A 6,000-nucleotide genomic window follows, 5' to 3' on the forward strand; every position below is an offset into this window, starting at 1 on the left:
AGATGTAGCTCGTATGTACAAATGACCCTCAATAAATCCCATCTAAGGATTTCTCTGGGTGTATTAATATTTGCATGGGTTGCCCGGCAGCCCAACACTGTCCCCGATGGATTAACACTAAAGGTCTCCCCAAATTGTTGGTCCAGTGCTGCAACGTGTCAGTGTATCACGGGATGAAAGGGCGGTGGGTGGGTGGGTGGGTGGGGTGAGAACAATCTGGTTCCTGCTCTTAATTTTCTAAACTGTAAAAAGCAAAATTCAGTCAGTCTTTTGGAGGCTACTGGTCAAATTGCCAAGCTCAGAACCCGTTTCCCCTGTAACCATTAAATACAAAAGTGAAAACCTCTAGTGAAAGTTAGGCTAAAACGACCTGTTGGCACAAAAACTGGGTTAAATTCTTCGTGCTTGCAGTTGCAGAGCAGTACTTATAAAGGCTAATTCTGAAGCGAAATAGCGATAAAATAGACACACTTTTCTGGAGAAATCGTCCTAATCCACTCTTGTAAACTCGCGGTGCAGGAAACAAGAGTTAAAGGTTCACTCGTTCTAGAGGGTCAGTGTTCTTGTTGTGAAGTGCCTTGAGTTCCCTTTCAGCCTGAGGGATTCTATAAAAACGGATTTTTGTTGGCATAGTTGAATTTAGAACTACCTTCGTTTCTCTCATACGCACTTACTAGCGGGTCAGATGCTTCTGCGAGACAGAAGCGGCACTGTCCCCGCCGCTCCCGGCACAGCAGCAGGCTGCGCTGGCTCAGCCGCAGGGCCAGGGAAATGGTGGTCCATGACCTCACGCAGCATGTGCCCTCTCTGGCCACGCTGCGCGGTTCAAACCTTGAATTCAAAGGCAGGCGGTGACGGACTGCTCTGACCTGGCGCCCGTGCGGGTCACCGTGCTGGGAGCACAAGGGTTTCCGATGCAAAGAGATCCACCGGAGCGAAGCTTTGTGACTTTTGAGAAAAGCAAAGCGGCCTGGTTTGTGCTGGGGCTTTTCGCCTGTGTTTCAGTCAGCTCTGAGCTCACCCAAAAGCGGCTCGTCGTCGTCCTCATCCAGGGCTCGTCCTTGCCGAGGTGTCTGCAGGACTGGTCTCTGTCCAAAGTGCAGGCTGAGAAGGAAATGTGGTGACACAGCGGGACTGGTGCTGCCTGACAAACCACGGGAACTCCCAGCCCCAGATCCACCTGATGACGCGCCTCCAGACTGCAGGCATCTTCCAAGAGACAGCCAGCCCAGGTGACGCCGTGGGGGACTTCTGCCTGGGATTTCCTCCCTCGGTTAGGAAAGGGAGCAGGAGAAACCCTGCAAAGGGGGAAGGATGTCAGACCTGGCAGGCAGGAGTGCAGTCTGCACAACGGGAAAGCCCTCGCTCGCATCAGGGACTCGGCTCCAAAGTGCCTTAGTCCCAGGGATCTTTTGAGGGATGAGAAGCCTGAGGTGGCACTTCAGGCCTTGGCTAGGTGCGCTCCCGCAGCTTAGTCTGAGCTAAGGGGCTTTGGGGCACTCGCAGGAAGTGCCCAGGTGTTGTACTGGCCTCTGGAATACTCCTGCGTGCCACGGCTGGCCGTAGCTGGCAACCTTCAGGGCTATAATGCTTCAGGCTTGTCCCCGCCATGGAGTCAGTGGGCCCAATTTTATTATCTCCCAAGGCTGTTTATCCTGCTGCCGCTGGAGACTCTGTGGCAAGCAAAATGTTTCTTCCTGTGGCTGTTGAAATCCTTTCCGTTACGGTTTCTCCCAGGTCACCCAGACCTTTTGAAAAGGCAAGGCGAGCAGGGAGAGAGAACATGAGGAACGCTTGCTGTAGCCTGGCCACTTGCTGAGGAGGAAACGGCTTCCCGGCAGGACTACACGAAGAAGAAAAAGGCGAAGGGGTTCAGGTGACGGACCCAGCTCAGAGCCACGCCAGCTCAGCAGGACTGCAGCCCAGGTAGGGCAGCTTGGCTGCAGCAAGAGCACAGCGGGTAGAAACCCTTTCAAGTCCACGTGCGGGCAAGGGTTTCCCAACAGCCATTTTTGTCCATGACCCTGGGGACAGGATTGGGATGGGAGATGGAGACTGGTAATTGAGGCCTGAGCGTGAGCAGCAGGTGCTGCAAACACAATTTAGCGGCTCCAGCAAAGGTGACCTTGGGTGTCTAAGCTGTGGCTTGATAAGCCCGTCACATAGCCAGGCTGAAAGGTAACTCCCGCCGTGGCCGGAATCGGGCAGAAGGATCCAGCATTCCCATCCAAAATCCCCCCGGCTGGGCAGTTGCTTCATCTTTACCAATTAGGTGCCTGCCTGCGGATCCCAGCAGCCCATCTACCTGCGGATCCCAGCAGCCAATCGGCCTGCCCTGAGTCACAGGCTGACAGGTGCCCAGCCGACAGCGCGAGTGCCCCCAGCAAAGCAGGCATGTTGCAAAACGCCACGGGCTCCCAGGAGAGCAGGGGCTGGCCAGTGCTCAGCCCTGTGCTGGTGGGCAAGGCTTGGCTTTCCCTACCCCCTCAGGGTGGACTTCCCCTTCCACCAAGGTGCCGCGGGAAGAAAAAAATCCCAGCAGTACCACTTCAGGTGTGGAAAATTAAGCTGAACCTCTTTCCCCAAAGAGATGGGAGGTTTTTCAGCTTTGCTTAGCAAGAATCTGCCCATCTTTCCTCCTAAAAGAGCCAGCTCGGCGACGTGTCCTGGAAGGGCATCAATGTCCCCCCATGCTGGGGACACCAAATCTGCTCTCACACAGTTTCTGGAGCATCATCAGAGCCCTTAGTGTACTTGGGACACCGGCTGCCCTCCTTGCATTGGCTGGTTTGGGGGCTTTGTTGCTGCTTCTGTGTTAACGCCTGGGTACCATCTGCCCTGTTTTGCCCAAGAGCTCACAATCAAGGGAATCGCTGCTGCAAAAGCAAAAAAGAAAAAGCTGAAAAGCGGAAAGATCGCATCACTTTGCTGCACCTGCTGCTGGGGGGCTCTCGCTACCGGGGGCTCTCCGAGGGTGATGGCCACCCCGCTACGCTCAACAGCTTGCTCCAGCCCAGTTTGCAATGCTGGTAAAATCCAGGCGTTCCCTGACTTTTTGAGGATCTCAAAGGCAAAAGGTATCAGGCCAGGCATGCTGCAGACATGACAGTGCTGTCACTGGCCGTCCTTGGTTCATGAGGTCCTTCCCATGCGCCGCAAAGCCCAGGAAGAGAAACTGAAGGCTAATGGTGGCTGCGGGGAAAAGCTCTGCTCACCGGGTTTGTCCCTCCGGTGCGGGGAGATGGACCTGCCAGAGCCCGGGGTACTTGTCGGGTATGCAGCCTATGCACGTACAACAGGGCTGGGGGGTGCAGCGGCAGCAGGGCTTGTAGTGAGTGCGTGGGGTCTCAGCTGCCGCGCAAGGGGCTGGGGCCACCACCTCCCGGGGACACACAGCCCTCTGGCCAGGTGCGGCGCTCCATCACCTCCCATCCTGAGAGGCACTGCAGGCAGTGATGGAGGGGTGTCACCGAGCCACCCACCGGATCTGGGGAGGCGGGGGTGGTCCTTCTCGCGGCTCAGCGTGACCCCCCAAAGGTGCTCAGCCCATTTCTGCAATGAGCATTGACGAGCTCAGCACTGATGGGTGCCCCGGCTTCTGGGGGCGGCAGCCCTTGCTCAGTCAGCGAAGCCCCAGCTAGCTCGGTGCCTCTGGACAAGGGTGGGAGGCAGGTCTGGGGGGCAGTGGGGGGCTGCGTGGGGGCTCTCAGCTTGCCATTCCCTCAGCCTGAATTCAGCAGGACCCCATCTTCTTGCCTGATCAAAGACCCCACAGCCCAAGTGTGACTTGCACATCCCTTCTCCATCATGACCCAGAAAGCTGCAGTGCTGGGGGGACAGGACACGTGTCTACCCAGTCCTGCCTGCGTGGAGTCTCTGCTGTGTCTGATATAGAGGCTGAGCACATGCTGACTTCTCTGGGAGCAAAACGGAGGCGCGTCTGGCTTTCATCCCCGTCCTGGCCTTGGTTCTTCACACACCCAGCAGGTACCAAGTACTTTGGGGGCCTTTTCCCCCCACCAGCTCCTCAAATGCCGCTGATGTCAGCGCTGCGCTCAGCAGCTTTATTGTGAGGAGACAGGCACCGAGTTGTGACATGGTCTCTGCCATTCCCTAAGAAACCAACTTGAAATAAAAAAAAAAGGAAAAATTAAAAAAAAAAAAAAAGCCACAAGAAGGGGAGAGAGAAGGCTGGAGAGCCCGGCAGTGCCCAAGGACCACCACCACGCAGCACCCGCAGGGTCAGAATTACAGGGGTGCGCTGAGGCTTAAGCGAGCAGGAGCAGCCTGCGCCGGGCTGGCGTGGCTGTGCTGCTGTGCCCTGTCCCCACGCTCACGCTGCTCTGCCCTGTCCCCACGCTCGGCCTGACCCCATGGCAGGGGACCTCGGGGTGCACCGCCAGCGTGAAAACACACGTGGCTGGAAGGGAAGGGTTCTCTCCTTTGCGTGTCTTGGAGGAAAAACAGAAGGTATGGCTGTTTGCAGCACAGCGAGCAAGGCGGGGAATAAAGGATCTGCTCCCGGCCACAGCTGGGTCCTTCTTCAGTGACCCCAAACACCTGGCTGGCTTGCAAACTTAATAAAAATTAACAAACAATAACCGGGAAAATGAAGCAAGGATAAGCTATTTTCACTACGTCATTATAATTGCACCGACACCCAGAAGTACACAAAAGGATACGTGCCAAGAGCCACCCATCAAAGAGAGGCTTCCTTCCGTGGTGGCTCTCACTTTCACACTTCTTTCACTCCAACCAACAAAAAAAAAGGAAAATAAAAAGAAAAAAATAGAAATAATAGAAAGGGAAAAAATAATTGCAGCAGTTGATGTACAAGCACAGTCTTCCCTTTTCACACATGCGTGGGTTCTGCCTGCCCCGACGTGGCCGGAGCGTCTCCCTGGGGAACAAACTGTTGGTTGTACAAAACACTATGAAGATTTTCTTACAAACACATGCCTGCAGTGTTTACTGGTTGGGGTTTTCTGCAATTTTGTTTTCCAATAATAAATATATTATATAATATGTAATAATAAAAATGTTACTAAACCTAATTTCAAACCTAGGGTTTAGGTCCCTACTGGCTTGTAACTTTTATCTACAGTAAAGTCAGTATATGTTTTTATTTTTAGGAGCGGTAAGGTCTAGCTCATAGACTGGTCAGGCTGAAGTCCCTTTCTTCAAACCTTCCTCTTCCCCCTGGAGAAGGAAAACAGAGGTGGGTTACTCAGCTGGGTCTCAACCTTATCCTCGTGGCAGCTCAAGCATCAAAGCATTTCACAGGTGGGCCAGGTCCTGCCTTTTGAGCAGGGAGAACCATGACCACCATCTCCTATGCTCCCCGAGCTTCCCAAAAGCCACCCAGATGGCTTCTGGCAGCAAGTGCCACCTTGTCTCTGGTTTTCAACCACTGCCTGACACGCGCTTCCCCCTGCCCTCCGCCAGCACCAAGGGGAGGGATGGCTGTGGCCACCACAGGGACCATTTCCTGAAGCTGTTCATTCACTTCTTTATCGTTTCTGCCCCTCTGGCCAGTTGGTCCTGGTAACCTTCAGTAGCTCCTGGAGTTTGGTTGCTGTCTGGATCCGGATATGGCTTAATTTTTGTTCAAGTTCTTCCTACATAGGAGTCAAAAGAAGGCATCTGCCTGAGCCTCCCTTGGCCCTCTGGTGACCTTCCCCCCTCCAGAACATCTCGGGTCACCTCAGGTCTGCACTGAGCCGCCGCGGTGGCCACAAGCCAGCGATGCGCCACTGCTCCAGCGGCGTGCTCAGAGGCCCTACCTGGGAGGTGTCCTTTAAACACCCCTAAACCCCCAAATCCAGGCACCCCCCGGTGACAACAAACAAGCCACAAGCTCTACCTCGTGCACCAAGGGCTTCAGAGTCGAGAGGGAGCACCCACGTCCTCGTGAGCACCCGCTGGCAGGGGCCACTGGGTTTCCTCTCTCACCTGAGGCTACCACTCATCAGGGTGCAGCATCTAGGCTTCCCCCCACCC

Source organism: Falco peregrinus, chromosome 11 (assembly GCF_023634155.1).
Source record: "Falco peregrinus isolate bFalPer1 chromosome 11, bFalPer1.pri, whole genome shotgun sequence".
Taxonomy (NCBI): domain Eukaryota; kingdom Metazoa; phylum Chordata; class Aves; order Falconiformes; family Falconidae; genus Falco; species Falco peregrinus.